Here is a 19195-nt window from a genome sequence, read left to right as displayed (position 1 = left end):
ACACCTTTCTTACTAATCTTCTGGAAGGAAAAATCACGGGGAAGAAAAACCGAGGACGAATTCCTTCAAGACTTGGCACAGAGTCTCCATTATGGTTCTTATTATGCAATGAAACGAGGAGATGAGGATAGGAAAGGTTGGTTGCACAGACAAGACATAGCCTTTAGACACTGATGAGGCATAAAAGTCACTGGTAAGACCCAAAATAATGGTTCCATTTTACTGGATCCTCACCGGGATTACTTGATTCTAGAATCGGAGAAATCAGCTCGATTTATTCTGTGTGATTTACGACAGAAGAATAGTGTTACGAAAATATTGCAAACTTTCATTGGAAATAATTTTGAGTAAGGAGACGAACTGCTTGAGTATGCGGTATGTTCAGAGCGGACAGCGGAGAGGAGGTTTGGAATGACTTTAGTAGACGAAAAAGCATAAACTGAGTTAAAAGTTGGACTTATACGAGGATAAATTTGGGCAAATATTCGTTTAAGCGAAGAGGAATTAGGGACTGGAATAATTTAGCGACGGAGATGTTGGATGAATCCCTAACTTGTTTGGAATTTTTAAGAAAAGGCTAGGTAAAGAAATGATAGGAAATCTGTAATCTGTGCAACAGTCCTAAATGCAGATCGGTGAAGACTGATTGATTGTCCGACATGGTACAACTTCGCATTATCGAACGGCGGCGACGGGCATTACCTTCTTATTTATTTATTTATTTATTTATTTATTTATTTATTTATTTATTTATCTGTTCACTTATATACCAGGTGGGACAGCCGCACCTATCAGCATTGTTTTATAAAAACCGTAATTTTATATACGTTCTGAAAACATCTGTCCTTTCAGAGAACTCAACAAAACCCAGTAAAAGGATATCTTTGTATTTAGGACCCATACAAAAAACAGGAAACTGTTATGCTAAAATTTAATTTAATAACGTAGAAAGAAACCACGAAAGCCCTGTCTAAGTGATGTGATATGTGAATGAATCGTTTGTGAAACACGAAGTGACTGAGCGAATGGCTGCGTGGTTTAGGTCACGTAGCTGTCAGTTGCAGGATGTGCGACGTTTGTCGGGCTGCAGAACAAAATATTGGTAGGGGCAGATGATTCACCTGGTACTAGTATATTCAAGATATGCACCTGAGTACCTTGTGTAAAAAGCCAAGCTCTCTACAAACTGAGACAATCCATAAGCTCCCGCTCTTGTCATACGAAGTGGACCTCAGTTTTGATTTATGTTCCCACACCACCATGTTCACGAACTACGGAAAACAATTTGCCAGATCTGAGGGTTTTACAACCAGCGGTCGATAACGGAATGTTATTTGGTAACAAATACTCATTATAAAATTACACGTAATGAAACGTAAACAAATATCCATTGGGAAATACATTTAGTAAAGCTGTATGATTGAAACTGAAGGCTCATCAGCGGTTAGTTTCATTTCTCCTCTTTAGAAATTTCTCCTAGAATTTAATAACTTCAAAAATGTTAAGGACTTCTGATGACGCACTCATTGTCACTCGACAAAATTACATTAACTCAGCGATATGCACCGTCCAGTAGAATTCTGCTTTCCTTAACAGGACAGCAGCATAATCAGAATGTCGAAATTGGTAAGCAGGCTGTCTAAATGTTACACTTTAAAGGGTCTTCAACTCGCTACGTGGGTCCATACTATTAATATCATTAGTAATAGTATTTTATTATTATTATTAATACTATCATAATTAGTCCATTAGTAACAATTAATGGAGATTAACGTCATAGAATTTCATTCTAATATCACTGAATTTACGATGAAGGTGTGGAATTAAGGGAATGGAATTAAATTATCATTGAATGGCCTTAGGTTCAAAGCTTCGCAGATTCGCCTCCCGGCCAGATTGTGGATTTTAACTGCGTCTGGTTAATTCCTGTTCATCTGCATACAACACATTACAGTTCCAACCACTACAGAACATGCAATAGTAAATATATACCTCCCATAGGGTTGGCGTCAGGATGAGCATTCAGCCGTAAAATTGGGCCCAATATCCATCAAGTACTGGCCCCAATAAATTGATAAAAGGCCAAGGTGACTGAATAGCAAGGAAAAGGACACAGCGCCATCTCTGTTCAGACAATGAGGAAAATAAAGTTTTTACCGAGCTCGATAGCTGCAGTCGCTTAAGTGCGGCCAGTATCCAGTATTCGGGAGATAGTAGGTTCGAACCCCACTGTCGGCAGCCCTGAAAATGGTTTTCCGTGGTTTCCTATTTTCACACGAGGCAAATGCTGGGGCTGTAACTTAATTAAAGCCACGGCCGCTTCCTTCCCACTCCTAGCCTCTTCCCGTCCCATCGTCGCCGTAAGACCTATCTGTGCCGGTGCGACGTAAAACAAATAGCAAAAAAAAAAAAAAAAAAAAAAAAAAAAAACAATAATAAAGTTTAAATTCCAGAGTCATATTTCTCTCCGGAAGTGCTGATAATAGTAGGGACTATTGTTTAAAAGAAAATACAAGAGGATTATAATTTCCTGTTAATGCTAATGAAATTAGAAAATGCAAACATTTCGACACTCACGGCATCCCAAGAGAAAGGGAAGTGGCATAAAATACTAAGAAATGAAAGATCCTCGAGGTTTTCCAAACTTAATACCTTCGAAGTAGGAAGAGATTGACCAAGGGAAGTCGGACAGGAGCGGTGAAAATTAGGACTCTGGCAAAAGCAGTGAAAGTAATGACAAATTCAATCACTTAAGAGGCCTCAGCTCCCAAGCAGAGAACCCCTGGGGGATCTTCAGTAGTCGTTCTCATGGTTTTATGTTAGTCAATCTCTTGCCAGTTTTTGAACTTCCTGGTGAATAGAACAAGTTTTTATATGCTGTTCTAGGCAACTTAATTTTTTTCCTAGTGGTTTAACTTCACACAAACACCCCAAAATTTGTCGGCAACGCGAAGATGAGAAAGGTCTAGGATTGGAAAGATAGCGGCCGTGGCCTTAATTAAGTTACAGCCTCAACCTGTACGAAGTGTGAAAATGTGAAACCATGGAATACTATCTTCAGAGCTGCCGATGGTGGGATTCGAACCCACAATCTTCCGAATGCAAACTCCCTGTTACGCGACTCTAACTGCATGGCCAACTCGCTCGGTTTTAAATACAATAAATTAAAATGAAATAAATAAATAAATAAATAAATAAATAAATAAATAAATAAATGTTATGAAAAATGAGTATATATTTGTCCGGCTCCATAGCTAAATGGATAGCGTGCTGACCTTTGGTCCAAAGGGTCTCGAGTTCGATTCTCAGCCGGTTCGTAGACTTTAATTGGTTTACTCCTCTGGCTTTGCGACTGGGTGTGTGTTCCGTCTTCAACGTTATAATTCATCACAGGTTGGGCCCCGCCCTCACAGATGCGCAGGTCGCCGACAAACGTCAGTTCGAATGACCTGCGCCAGGCCTCTCCGGAGGTCATAACTTATGCCCTTATTACAGCGTATAATTGTACAAAAATAAAGAAAATATGACGTATAAACCTGTAAGCCAACACGATTTCTCAATTGGGAATTGTCATTACTTCTAATGGTGTTGGAAATAACGATGGTGGTAAATGTAGTAGGTGTTAAGTCTCACATTAAATTAATCAATATTGTTATATGGATACACGAGGTCGTCTTTTATTTCTCCTTTCTCCAAGCATCTCTTATTTCTTTCTTTTATTACCATCGGAACATTTGTGGCTAACAAGGGAATGGAAAGCTCTCACATTACAGCGGCCTTGTTAGAGGCCTACAGCATTTATTACTCCCTATAAACATTAACAATGCTTCTGAATGTAACGAGCCTGTAGGAGGATGAAACAGTTTTTGTCGTATTTTTGTTGTTGTTGTTGTTGCTAGTTGTTCATGTGAGTGATATCGTAAATAGTTGGTAATTATGGTAATTATTTCGAAGTACTTGAGTGTACAAAATATTCGATAACTTTGTGGTGAGGGCCAGTAGAAGGTAAAATTTCTTAGTAAAGTATTCCTTGCCCCGCTCTTCAATATCGCCGTTGTGCGAATAATGTCAAGAAATTCTCGCTCTTGATAATATAAGTGGCGATCAAAAAGTTCCCGTTCAACAGCCTGAATCAGGATGCGAATCGGGTAAAACGTCGTGTCCTGCTGCGTGAAGAACATAACCGCCTGCTGCACATCCCCGTCCGACAGAAAGCGTCAACACTTCAAGGCCTTTTTGAGGGGACCGAAGGCGTGATAACGGCCATACCATGTTGAATACACCGGTTCTCGTCCCATCACCGCAGTTAAGCAACATTGGTCGTGGTCATTACTTGGATGGATGACTGCTTGGGAACACCACGTGCCGTTGGCTCAATTCTCTAAGCCGGCCCCATGGTGTAGGGGTGGCGTGCCTGTCTCTTACCCGGAGGCTCCGGGTTCAATTCCTGGCCAGGTTAGGGATTTTTACCTTGACCTGAGGGCTGGTTCGAGATCCACTCAGCCTACGTGATTAGAATTGAGGAGCTATCTGACGGTGAGATAGCGGCCGCAGTCTAGAAAGCCAAGAATAACGGCTGAGAGGATTCAACGTGCTGACCACACGACACCTCGTAATCTGCAGGAGTTCGGGCTGAGCGGCGGTCACTTGGTAGGGCAAGGCCCTTCAAGGGCTATAGTGCCATGGGGTTTGGGTTTGGAAGGTGTGATAATTGCTTGTAAAGAGATCAAGAGATCGAGTGTCATCCACCGCCCGTTTGTTGTTGTCCGTAATGGATAAGGCTGGCCTTCCAGACCGACCGGCGTCTTGCGTCTCGCACGGAACATGGTGCACTATTCCATAACGGTGACTTTCATTCCATGTCTGCTGCAGGAACGCCCTCAAACGAAAACGTTTTGATCACGCCTGATATATTTGTTGGGAGTCAGTATTTCTCCAAAAATATTATCAAATAGCGGATTTCGCAGGCGAAACGATGATTTAAGCTACTTTTCTCCAATGTAAATCGGTTTTGTCATGGAAGTAACAAGGAGCGTTTCTGTTATTATTATTTTACTTGTGTAACACTTTATCTTTTTCCTAGTGATTTAACGTCGCACTAGCACATCGAAGTTCTTCGCTACGCAACGATGGAATAGGGCTGTGAATGGGAAGGCAGAGATCGTAGCCTTAATTAAAGTGCAGCCCAATCATTTTTCTTGTGTGAAAATGGGAAAACACGGGAAACTATCGTCAGGTCTGCCGACGGTGCGATACGAACTCACCATCTCCCGAATACAAGTTCACAGCTACGTGACCCTAACCACTCGGCCAACTCCCTATAGTATACGCACCGTAACTTTTATCATAGAATTAAGGGAGATAAATAATTCCCGCATTTAACTTTTATGAATTGGTCTTGAGAAGACAATGCAATATAAATGCGGCGACAGGATTACATTTTATAGCATGCATGCTCGCGCACAATGCGGAGTTTACCACACCTTTCGTGTCTGTATAAAGGCCCCGCAAATTTAAAAAAATGAAAATTCAGTGGTCAATAGAATTGAAGTTTTTGTATGTTAAACGGGAAACGATGGGTGATTCCAAGTGACATTTTTGGTGCTGATTTCAAATTATTTTACAGATTTTTCTATTAGCCAGGATATTTGAGTAATCGCATGTAAAACATTTCATATATCTATACATTATAACGTTATGCTCTCTTACCTGAAATTGCATTTAATTATCTGAAATGTATGTGAAGAGGATTTTCGGCTGTTCCTTTCTAGGGGAACGTCTCTCTTCTGTGTCCAACAGTAGTATGCCAACATATTTGGACCCCATTTGTGGTGGTAGCGCCTTTCCATTTCCATGATGTCCTGGTGGAAACTCTCTCGTTGTTCGTCGCTGTCCCTAGATTTTTAGACAAGAACTCGAGATGGGAGTGTAAAACGTTTATATTTAAGGACGGTGCATCCCATAAACTTGTAGTTCACAATCAGCTCTCTGACAAGTTCTCTGTGGTTCTCAGACTTGAAGTTTCCTAGAATGTTTGTGAAAACTTTTTTGAATGACAACCATGAAGCTGCTTCTTGCATATTTAAGTGTTTTCAAAACTGCATATTTTTCATAAGTTCCTTTATTTGAGGGCCAAAAATTATCCCTTCTATCAGTTTAGTTTCACTGATTCTCGGGAACCTATTCTTCAGCAAGAGAAATGCACTGCCGTTACGATCTATTGCTTGTTCAAATTTGTTAATCAAGCCTAGTTTGATATGCTGTGGAGATAGTAAGATATTTTCAGAATTTACATAAGGAACATTTTCTTGTCCTGAATGAAATGACTCTCACTTTGGTCAGTACTTTTTTTAATATAATGATTACGCACCTATCTCTGCTAGCACATTTGATCAAGAAGCAGCAAAATTTAGTGAAGCCAAGCTATAATAATAATAATTTCCTGTGGCTATTGCTAGCCTGGTTCAGCCCATGTAAGGCAGACCTTTCGGCGAGGGTGGGTGGCATTTGCCGTGTTTGGGAAGCTGCATGTTATTTTCGGTGGAGGATACTGTTGTGAGTGGTGTGTAATTTTCTGGGATGTTGGGGACAGTACAAATATCTAGTCCCCGATCCAGAGGAATTAAACTTACGGTTAAAATGTCCAACCCAGCCGGTAATCCTACCCGGGGCCCTCTGAAACGAAGGAGGCTACGCTGACCATTCAACCAAGGAACAGGACGTAGCCACGCTGCAACGCGAGTACCATAGCTATAACCTTCAAATCTGCACATATCTGCCGAGAAAGGTTTTCATACTGGATACTGGATAGCAAGTGTTGATGTTATCGTAACTTTCTTTCGTAAAAACAAGTAGCAGCATACTTGTTTTCGCGGAGTCTATGAATAAACGCCAATCGTCAGGTTCATGCTTAACACCCAGTGATTCCAACGAACAATCAACATCATTGCAGAAAACTTGATCCTCTTTAGAAAATATATGCTCAAATTCATTTTGGCGTTGGTGGAAGAATCTTACTTTGGTGTCACCTGGCAGCAGCCTCCCGCCTTTCAACATTCAGGCGATCAATTTTGCCTTATTTTTTACTCAAACCAAGATCCTGAACGAAATCGTATAAATCCTCCTGTATTAGAAAGTGAGGTTCATTAGTAGCAACGTTTTACAAGGATAATTCTGAACATCAGAAAATGTTACGTCATCTAGTGGAGATGGTATGGGAAGTCCTGGCCCATGAAGCACAGAATTGCTAAATTTAATGATAGATATTTTGGAATCTGCTAATGGAAATACATAAGAAACACCTGCAATTATTTATTTTAAAAAAATCCACTGTTGATCAGTGATAGGTTGACTGAAGTTCAGAAAGTGTACACAATTGATATATTTGTAAATATTCAATTACGTGTTGTGGAAACTGATAAAATATAATATATTTTATGAAAGCGTGATGATTTATTACTTTTAAAACTTACGCAAGTTGAAATCAAGTTCGATTTCCCGCTTATATCTTACAATCGGAATTTTTGTCTCGAATTAAAGTGGAGAAGTGCAAACTATTGAGGACCACTACATTAAACTGTCTAGAATATCCGGCCGGGTCAGGAGTTTTTAATTGTAAATGATTAATATCCCTTGCCTGGGGACTGGGTGTTTGTGTCGTCCTTAACGTTCCTTTCCTCACATTCAACACTTTACACGCAGGTTCATAACATATGGTGCAAGTAGTGGCAAAAGATCTTTAGAGGTCGACGCCAGGAATAAATAGCATTTTAATTATGCAGCAGTTAACTTTCACAGTGTAGCCTCCATGATAAATGAACCAAAATGTATAAAAATTCCTGACATTTTACCTGAAAGTTATCTAAAGAATAGCTAAATGATAGTGTCACAAAGCACATAATACACATTGCACCAAATTAGGTATTTAGCAATTAGTAAAAACTTGAAAACATAGGAGTGTGTATCTACTTGATATGAGACTTTTTGATGTGGTCAGAGAGAGTTCCACCCATGTCCAATATTTACAGACGAAGCAGATATTGACATTACTTCAATGAATGTTGACAATCGTGTATTTCTCTCTCGCTGTCAATATTTATTGCCAATAGCACCATTTTCCAATCAACATTCATGTTGTTAAGTTTCCTTTAAAGCACTGAATAAAATGAAAATTTACCCGAACACGTTTGTCCAAAGAATGCATATCACATGCCATATTTAATAAAAAATATCATTCTATGTTTTTGAACTCTATGTTTAAATAGTTTAATAAACATACGACATATTCAGTATTAATTTAATATTTTCGTTATTTACTAATATTTTAATATTAATATTAACATTAATATTTAATATTTATTATTATTTATTTTAATAGAGATATGTAATGTAATTAAAAATATATAATATTTCAGATAAACATATCGTCTCATATTCTGTTTGCAAAGCCCAGTGAACGAAATAAATCCCTCGATAGTCTTCTCTTTACCCTCATTCAGGGCTGTTACCTTGAGGTTTTTAAATAGTAGGCCTATAATCACAGTCTCACATTACTCTCTTGAATTTTCTAAAAGTCATAATACTAATACGGCCACTCCATGTGAGATTTGTGCTGGACAAAGCGGAGGCGGGTAAGGTTTTTCTCCGGGTACTCCGGTTTTCCCTGTCGTAATTCATTCCAGCAACACTCTCCAATATAATTTCATTTTATCTGTCATTCATTAATCATTGCCCCAGGGGAGTGCGACAGGCTTCGGCGGGGTCAGGAATGGAAGTGGGAACTCGACGTGACAGACTGGATTAAAAGGTACAACCACTTGCTTATGGGCATGGAGTATACCTTTTACTGACAGGCACATCTGGAAGGTAAGTAAATATTACACCAGCGGGTAGAGATGAGGAAATGGCCCACTTATCACATTGATGCCTGGCAACCTTATGAATGAGTTTGTTCTCAGGATTTTTGTAAAATTTATACTGTAGGTCAAACTGTTACGACGCCAAATTCAACTGATTAAACAACGCCACACAAGGCTTTTGGTTTCCGTGGACACAACTACTGTTAAAACAGAATCTAATTTCATAATAAATAGTTCTTAGGAATAATAATTTCGTGTGGCTATTTCTAGCCGGTTGCAGCCCTTATAAGGCAGACCCTCCGATGAGGGTGGGCAGCATCTGCCATGTGTAGGTAACTGCGTGTTATTGTGGTGGAGGATAGTGTTATATGTGGTGCGTGAATTGCAGGGATGTTGGGGACAGCACAGACACCCAGCCCCCGGGTCATTGGAAATAACCAATGGAGGTTAAATTCCCCGACCCGGACGGGAATCGAACCCGGGACCCTCTGAACATAAGGCCAGTACGCTGACCATTCAGCCAACGAGTCGGACTTCTTAGGAATGTAAACGTACTTCAAAGCAGAAGGTCTTGTTTTAATCTGTTCCGAACCACCACTGTTCGTAATTTCCATTTCCTAATGTTTCTCTTTTTTCGAAGGTTCTCAGTGAAAATCAGGGATGATGCGAAAATATTGGATATGCCTTCTTGATGAGAAAGTTCGTCACCTTTGTATTTATGCGTCCAACTGCAGTATTGTGTTTGCTTAAATACAAGAACAGCTGACGGCGGGATGTAGACTACACTAGAGCCATGCAATTCTGGCGATCTTGAACTCAAAGATTGATGTTACCAGTAGAGAGATGGGAAGTTTTAAGCAGAAATATATTTCTCTCTCGGCAGAAACTAAACAGTGAAAGATCTAAACGACCCCTAAATCCATTTCACGAATCGGAAATATGACGGTAGAAAGGGATATATTGATCTCAACGAGGACCGATAAATGCTTGACTGAAAGACCCCGACTATCGGACGTACATTAACATCACGCTGTAGGCAACCACAACTGCCAAAATTCGTTACTGTAATAACCCACAATGAAGACCACAACGTAATATGCGGCCCCGCCAACACAATCCACTTTCTGCATGCATATATAATCCATGTTTGACCGGACACTTCCTGCAAGACTGATTGAATTACAGTAAATTATTTTATAATTTTATCATTTATCCATAATATTTTCAAATATATTGTTTCTATTTTTATTATTCATTTGTGTATTCATTTAATTACTTATTTATTATGTTCCATTGACCCCGTACCTTGACAGGACAAATGATTAGAATAATATAAATTCATTGACGTACAATACGCCTGTAGTTTCGGAACCGTACGTTAACTGGCAAGAGTTGCAAAAACATGGAAGCCTCATAATCGAAATACTTTTTAGACACACGTGTGGCGACAGTGTTCAATATATCATTGTGAAGAATAAGGGCCTCTGTGTCCAGCAAGAAATACCCAACTTCGGTATGATGTCACTGCGAAAACGAATGCTGCAGTCTTGAAGTACTAAAATTGCCGTGCTGCACGGCTGAAATTTAAGGTAACTCTGAACTCCAGCATGATAGGACGTTCTGCGAGGTACCGTCTAATTCGCCTCACAGTGAAATGAAATGGCGTATGGCTTTTAGTGCCGGGAGTGTCCGAGGACATGTTCGGCTCGCCAGATGCATATCTTTTGATTTGACTCCCGTAGGCGACCTGCGCGTCGTGATGAGGATGAAATGATGATGAAGACGACACATACACCCAGCCCCAGTGCCAGCGAAATTAACCAATTAAGGTTAAAATTCCCGACCCTGCCGGGAATCGAACCCGGGATCCCTGTGACCAAAGCCATTTAGCCATGGAGCCGAACCGTCTCACAGTAAAAATTGGTGTTGAATTAGGCTACTCTTTGGGACAGTCAAATGTTCATAAATGCGTCTTTCGAAAACTGAAACTCATACCGATAACGATAAATTTATTTGTATCCAACGAATCGTTACCGAGAGATATTTGAATGGAATTTGGAGTCGACAAGTGTTGGATTCGGTGCATAGAAATGGGTAAACTAATTCAGGGCTAATAAAACTATCACGAATTAGAGTATGATGGGGTAAGGCCTCTTTAATAAAGAATCTTCACATGTCTCTCAGTCGTGGCCATTCATTATACTTCACATCACAGCCTGCACGGTGGCTAGATACCATCAAACTACTCATTTTAAATCGCTAATTTCGTGATGCGAATACTCAGATGGTCCTGGACACCAAAGGCTTCGTCAGTGAACCAACTGCAGGTTTTCAAAATGTACATGTATTGCAAAATGTTGAAGATCGCAAGAGTAGACTACATCACGAACGAGGATGTGGTCCATAGCGCCGGAAATCATGCGAACCATTTCCTCTCACAAAACAAGGAAAGCAGCTTACTTCACACACGTCATTCTAAATGTATATAAATCCTTTTACAACTGAAGAGAAACATGGTCGTGGGTCGTGGGACATGAACGCAGAATTTCTGCGAGAGTTTCGACATGGCAACTTGGATACGAAAATTGCATAATAGGAAAAATAACTCAAAGGTGGCTGCAAACTACTGATAGGAGAAGAAGGAAGGAAGGAAAGAAAGAAAGAAAGAAAGAAAGAAAGAAAGAAAGAAAGAAAGAAAGAAATATTCCCTGTTCTGGAATGATTAAGCGAGAACGTTACTTGTATAGAAGTATGTGTTCCGTGTGGAGAGAATTTTCACGGTGTCTCTTGCTAGTCGTAAGAGGCGTCTAAAGGGTGCTATTCGGTCCGGATCTCAACTAGAGAGTGTGGGTTGTTGACCATGGGTTCCCTCGCTGAGCCTGGCATTGCTTGCACTTACTAGTGCTAAGCTCCTTACTACCGTCTCTTCTAGCCGACCTTCTTCCGTCTGTCAGCTGTTATTCTTGCGAGGCCTAAAGTGTCCTTCATTTTCGCACCCTCCGTGACCTTCTCCTTCCTTTTGCCGATACCCTCAACCTTTGACGGGTCGGATATCTCCCATTTTCATTCCTCTGATTAGTGTCAAGAGAGGATAGGTGCCCACTTGTATATCCTCTTAAAAAAATCACCACCGAGCTCGATAGCTGCAGTCGCTTAATTGTGGCCAGTATCCAGCATTCGGGCAATAGTGGATTCGAAGCTCGCTGTCGGCAGCCCTGAAGATGGTTTTACGTAGCTTTCCATTTTCACACCAGGCTGTACCTTAATTAAGGCCACGGCCGCTTCCTTCCCACTCAAAGCCCTTTCCTGTCCCATCGTCGCCATAAGACCTATCTGTGTCCGTGCGACGTAAAGCAACTTGTAAGAAATGAAGAAAAAACCACCAACTTACAACAGAAGTAGGTGTAGAAGCCGCTAAAAACTGACCGCCCTATTCCACATCTATCATCCGATTGTCCGACTCGTTGGCTGAATGGTCAGCGTACTGGCCTTCAGTTCAGAGGGTCCCGAGTTCGATTCCGGCTGGGTCGGGGATTTGAACCTTCATTGGTTAATTGCAGTGGCTCGGGGGCTGGGTATTTGTGCTGTCCCCAACATCCCTGCTGCTGACACACCACACATAACACTATCCTCCACCACAATAACACGCAGTTACCTACACATGGCAAATGCCGCCCACCCTCATTGGAGGGTCTGTCTTACAAGGGCTGCACGCGGCTAGAAATAACCACTCGAAATTATTATCATCCGATTATGGTTCATATTCAGAGTTGCTAAGTAGTGTTTGTGCCCGACGCTCCGGCGTTGGTAATTTTATCATTTGTATGTACAGCATGATAATGTAGCTGCTGGTATTACTTAAATCGAATTTAGCTAAGGAATCATTGAAATATTTCGGGTTAATTACCAAAGACGACAAAATTAATTACATTTCTGTGCATTAACGTTAATGAAATATTTTGATGTCGACTACAGATTTCTTAAGGCAATTACATCCTGTTACGTGGGTTGCATTGTGCTCATGATATTGTTAACAATCCTTGTTATCAACGAAATTGACTTATGTTCTCAATATTTCTCATTTCCTAAGTAATTACTCTGTTTATTACTTCCGTCGAACGTGCTGCAAGGTGGCACGAAAGAAGAAAAGCATTTTAAAATGGCCTATGTACTTACTAAAATTGCTTTCATTTGCAAGGAACTCCGCTGAGATAATGTCTTCGTAGATTTGATACGAGGTAACACATTAAACAAATGTGCCCTTTGGCTTGAAGCAAAAAAAAAAAAAAAAAAAAAAATTAAAAAAAATTTGAAAGATATAATTTCAAAAATCAGAACTGTGTCGATAAGAGTCGATAACAAACAAAACGAAAAGAAAACAAAATAAAACTGAAAATATTTTACATAATCTATTTATTCACATAACGTCTTAAGTAATATTTCTGTTAACCGAGCGAGTTGGCTAATTGATTTGAGGCACGTAGCTGTTAGTTTGAATTCGGGAGATGGAAGGTTAAAACCCCACTGTCAGCAGCTCTAAATACGGTTTTCCCATTTTCACACCAGGTAAATGCTGGGAGTGTACCTAAATTAAGACCACCGTCGCTTCCTTTCTAATCCCAACCCTGACCTATCCCGCATGAGACCTGTCTGTGTCGGTGTGACTTAAAACAAATAGTAATATATAAAAATGATTGAGTAACCTTACGGCCAGGGTTAGCGTACCTGCCGCTTTCCCGGAGGACCTGGGTTCGATTCCTGGTCAGTTCAGATATTTCAAATCTCAGCCTCACGTGATGTGAGAAGCTGCTTGATATGAGAAGCAACGGACCAGGCCACGACGGCCAAGCGGTACGGCTGGGGATTACCACCAAACTGACCGAGCGACACTCCGAAATTTTTAGATTACTTATCGTGCAGCAGTCGTTATAGCAAGCCAAGGCTCAATATGCAATCGGATAATGTAATGGAGGGGGGTAAAGGCATTGACAAGCACTTCCTTTGGCTTGAAGGTCATTATTCGTAGTTGAGATCTCTGCATTCAGCATCTCACTAATTTTCAGTTGCAATCCATTCTCACTTTAAAGCACGCCAAATTGTAATTTTCTTATAGTCTACTATTGGTTTAACGTCACACTAACCCAGCGAAGGTCTTTCTTTTAATGATTGGCTTTACGTCGCAGAGGCACAGATAGGTCTTATGGCGACGAAGGGATAGGAAATACCTGGGATTGGTAAGGAAGCGGCCGTGGCCTTAATTAAGGTACATCCCCAGCATTTGCCTGGTGTGGAAATGGGAAAACACGGAAAACCATCTTCAGAGCTGCCGACAGTGTGGTTCGAACCCACTATCTGCCGGATGTAAGCTCACAGCTGCGCGCCCCTAACCGCACGGCCAACTCGCCCAGTCATCGAAGGTTTCCAGCGACATAAGAATGGGGAAACTGTTAGGACTAGGAAGGTAGCGGCCGTGGCCTTATTTAATGCACAGTCCCCGCATTTGGATGGTGTCAAAAATCGGAAGGCATGATAAACCATCTCCAGAGCTGTCGACGGTGGTATGAGAACCCACTATCTCCCTACTAGATTATTATCACCTGGACTTAAGGGCCACTATAGCCTTTTAATTACGAAATATATTATGAGACATGACATGTGCGCTGAGCCTCCGTGTGAGAAAGTTTGTTGACCACTGTCTGCATGAAATCAATTCTTGGAAGGTACGTTTCGAAAGAAAACTCTGAAAGTTGTGAATATTTTTTAAAATCCAACTTGTGAATCGTTTTCTTATCCATCTTTTGAATCGTATACTTTTGTTTACGGGTCGACAACTTGCAATGCGCACTGTTCAGACGGAAGTTTTGTGGCAATAAGAGAAATAATCGTTGGTAAGCTTACACCGACTTGTACAGTACTTGGATGTTGTCCAATAGATGGGCAGGCGTAGTATGAACATCACCTGCATACATTTAATTAGCAGACTTAAAAAGGTGAGGTGGGCCTCTTAGACGGTGACGCCGTCTCTCAGGCCGGGAGATTTGTTACGGTGAACGAGATGCATGGAGAAGGTGAGGGGGGTTGGCGGCCGCGGCATATACTAGGAACTGTCCCGGCATTCGTCTTAGTGGACGAGAATGGAAAACCACGGGAAACCATTCTCAGAACATCCGACGATTGGGGCCAACCGTGAGGTCCAGCCTTGTCCCGTCTACCGAATGAAGATGCGTAGAGCCACGGTAGAACCCTGGCCACGCCTCCTCTGCTCGGTTGGCCTGTCAGAGTGATGAGCTGTTGGACCACGGACCAGCCGTGGCCACGTATGGGCCAAGACCCACTCTGGATGTACCGACCAGTCATGAGTGCTACATAACAACTTCGTAGTTCAAGTGATCGCACTTTTCATAGAAGTATGTAAATGACATTTTCATCCCTTGACCCTGTTTTGGACGACTGTGAAAACACTACTACTACTACTACTGCTACTAATGCAGTAGTAGTAGTACAAATACTACTACTTTAAAACCTACAACCTGTTTTCCAGTCATTGACCGGGTCAGGGATGTAATGAATGAAGCAGATATAGGCTATTAGTACGATGGGGTCGCCACTCCCAAAGTGATTAGTAATGAATGATATATGCTATGAAATGATAATGGAGAGTGTTGCTGGAATGAAATATGACAGGGAAAACCGGAGTACCCGGAGAAAAACCTGTCCCACCTCCGCTTTGTCCAGCACAAATCTCACATGGAGTGACCGGGATTTGAACCACGGTATCCAGCGGTGAGAGGCCGACGCGCTGCCGTCTGAGCCACGGAGGCTGCTTAATACTACTACTGACAACCTTATTCTTCTAAACCCGATCATGCGTCTGTCCCAAGCATCGCTTCTATTGAACACTTCTTCAAATCTTCACACAAATATTCAACCATTCCATTCTTATTTTTCTCGGTCTTCCCTCTCACTCCTCTATGTCCCACCTCCGATACAATCACACTTCTTCCTATATGTTCTTGTTTGGGTCACCAGTCAATAGACGAGTTTGATGCAGCACTCCATTCTAACCTTTGCATTTCTACGCAACTACTATACCCTACATCTACTCTAATCTGTTGTCATATTCATGCCTTGGTCTACTCCAACCGTTATTACCGCCTTCACTTACTTCAAAAACTAACTGACCAAATCCTGAGTGTATTGGTAGCTTATATGACCAATCATTCTGTCTCTTCTTCTGGTCAAATTTTGCCAAATCATTCTCCTCTCACCAGTTCGATTCTTTAACTCCTCGTTCGTTATTCGATCTATCCATCTCACCTTCTGCATTCTTCTCTAACACCACACTTCAAAAGTTCCTGTTCTCCTTCTTTCTGAGCTAGCATATATTTTTCATTTCTGCATGTAGTGCTGCCATACAAGTGCAGTCATCTCCCTTGGACCTTTTTCTTGTTAATTTGGCCACTTAAACATACCCTAAATTAAGTTACTGAATCGGTGCATCTTCGAAACACCGCATATCCAATATTCGTTTTTTCATTTCGGTGACCTATTGTACAGAAAATAAGAATTATGCGACTAAGTCTTCCATCTGTCCGGTCCCGCGGTGTGGGGGGCAACGCGTCCGCCTGTCACCCGGCGGCCCCGGGTTCGATTCCCGATCGGGTCAGCGGTTCTTAATTGTAAATTATTAATATACCTGACTTGGGGACTGGGTGTTTGTGTCGTCCTTAACGTTCCTTTCATCACGTTCAACACTTTACACTTCCGCCATTTACATAATACATGCAGGTTCTTCACATAATGGTGCAAGTAGGGGCAAAAGATCTTCAGAGGTCGACGCCCCGAACAAATAAACAAAAAAGTCTTCCACCTTGTAATTTTGTTCCAGACCTCTTACTAATTTTACAAGCATATAAAACTGCATTTATATTGGAAAATCTGAATATCTGCATTTAAAATGGAAATTATGAAAATTAACAAAAAATAAATAAAATACACACTCGTTGGACCTTGTACTCACACTTACTTGTTACCTGCTTACTTACACATACGTTATTTGAAGGGCGCCAGCTGTCACTCAGTACAGCAATAATAGAATGAGACTCTTGACTATCTCTAGGGTGTGGGGTAATAAGCTTACTTTTGACAACATACCATATAAGTTCTGGGAAAAGGAGATTGGCGTTCGGTTTCCCCATTAATTTTGAGGTTAAGATATTTTACTGTAATTGAAATAAAACTATGAATTCGTTTGATAAAACAATATATATTCTTTAAATAATATATCAAAAAATAGTGAGTCTTGTTGCGATAAAACAGATGAGAATATGAAATAATGACATTGCAACTGAAAGAAACTAGGCATGAATTTGAATTCTTCTTGACCGGACATTTAACAATTTATACGAAATATTTCCCTCACTGATTCACTTGACTGTACCTTCAACACTTTTAGTGTAATTACGACGTATTCCTTTGATCTAGTGTTTACTGTAGATGTGTCACGCCTAACTTGGTGATACATCCTTGTGACTGCTTCTTCTCCATATCATCTGACTTCTTTGTAAGTCAATATGGTATTACCTCGTGGCAGGTCCAGGGTTGCCCTCTCTGACTTCATGGTAAGCCCTTGCGTCCGTGTCTTCCACTGAGTGACGGACCAAGCATTTGGTCTCACTCTCTCAATGACCAATAATTAATGGCTCACTGAGTCTTCACCATCCCTCGTTCACACTCGTTGGCTGACCAACTAAGGCCTCTTGATCTAGTAGACTTCTTCACTGTACTGCTTCCGTTTAAGTAATGACTGACGCTACAATATGCACCCACCTTATATAGACGTTGGTTGACACAGCTACGTAATCTCCAGAAATAACAATGACATACTCCCACAACGCGGCAGATATTACATACAGTGGTGAAATAGCCCTGGGGCGGCCGACTTCGTGAGCGCATTGCTAAATAAATACGATGACGTAGCCATGGCGCGGCGATGACTTGGCAGAATCGCCACTAATCTTGCACAATGTCCCAACGTCACATCCAATCTCTGATATATACAACAATTCTCACTGTACAGGTATTGAGTGTTATTCTACACATACGTATATATGCATACATCTAAGTACAATCTTGCAAGCAACAGGCAATTGCAAAATCGAATTGAATAAAACTGATAATTACAATAATAGTAACAATATCACAGATAACATAATAATAATACGGACATAATAATAATAATAATAATAATAATAATAATAATAATAATAATAATAATAATAATTCAGATAAAATAATAAAAATACAGATATCATCTTGTAACGGGATTTGAACCGTTACAACCTGAGTAACTTGCGTTCCGTTCTCGCTACTCTGTTAACTTTTGTCAGCTCTTCTTTGAGATAAACCAGAACTCTATGTACTGTAGACGGATTAGAATGTGAAGGGTGTTTCCCTAATAGATATTTCAATATAAATATTACATACTGACAGTGGCGTATGCTGGTATCAAGACGTGGGCTACCACTAGACTTAGGCTACCCCTTTTCGATAGTTGGTTTAGGGAACATCAAGCCTTAAGCATTTTGAGCTGCAGCCAACAGCCAACGGAGTTGCCCGCTGTGTTGTCAAGGCTGCTTCACAACCTACTGCCCTGGCCTCTGCCACCGTCAATACTCAACACCTGATCAATCGAGTTGGTAGCCTAAGGTTTAGCAAATTGAAGTCCAGCTTTGAGGCTAAATGGATAGAATGCTTGTCTTTGGTCCGACGGCCCCGGTTCAATTATCAGAATCAAACCCCTCATAGTGTTAATTCCCCTGACTTGGGAACTGGGTGTTTATGACGTCTTCGCCATTCATTTTATCCTTATTAGGTCACCACCAAGCCTATGTAGATGCCATGCACCTTTATTATTATTATTATTATTATTATTATTATTATTATTATTATTATTATTATAACATCATCATCATTATCATCGTTAAATAACAATTTTGAATTTTACAGCGGTCGTACCCAACGTTCAATGGTTAATTATCTTCCTCGGAAGATCAGTGGTGGTGTCCGACCCATGATCACGGGTTCGATTCCAACCAACAAAAGAGAACACTAAACCTGAAAGATTGCGTTTCATTTTAGGAGACCTATCAATAAAAAGAAAACTATATTACTCCTATAACAGCAGCCCTGCAGTGTCTTCCTACAAGGATGTAGAAGCAAACGGGAGTGAAATACCAGCACTCCGTCATCTATCTTATTTAAGACAAAAGGATAAGGTGAGGAAGTATATACGATGAGTAACGCATGGTGATAGCAGTGGCGATCTGACGGACCGA

General features: G+C 40.9%; 1 pseudogene; it reads left to right on the top strand.

Annotated features, from left to right (window-relative positions):
* Window positions 1-4255: 4255 nt before the first annotated feature.
* LOC136867565 (5S ribosomal RNA) lies at window positions 4256-4374 on the top strand (annotated as a pseudogene).
* The last annotated feature ends 14821 nt before the right edge of the window (window positions 4375-19195 follow it).

The sequence above is a fragment of the Anabrus simplex genome, chromosome 3 (genome assembly GCF_040414725.1).
Source record: "Anabrus simplex isolate iqAnaSimp1 chromosome 3, ASM4041472v1, whole genome shotgun sequence".
In the NCBI taxonomy this organism is placed as follows: Eukaryota; Metazoa; Arthropoda; class Insecta; order Orthoptera; family Tettigoniidae; genus Anabrus; species Anabrus simplex.
This window is presented reverse-complemented; position numbering and strand designations above follow the sequence as displayed.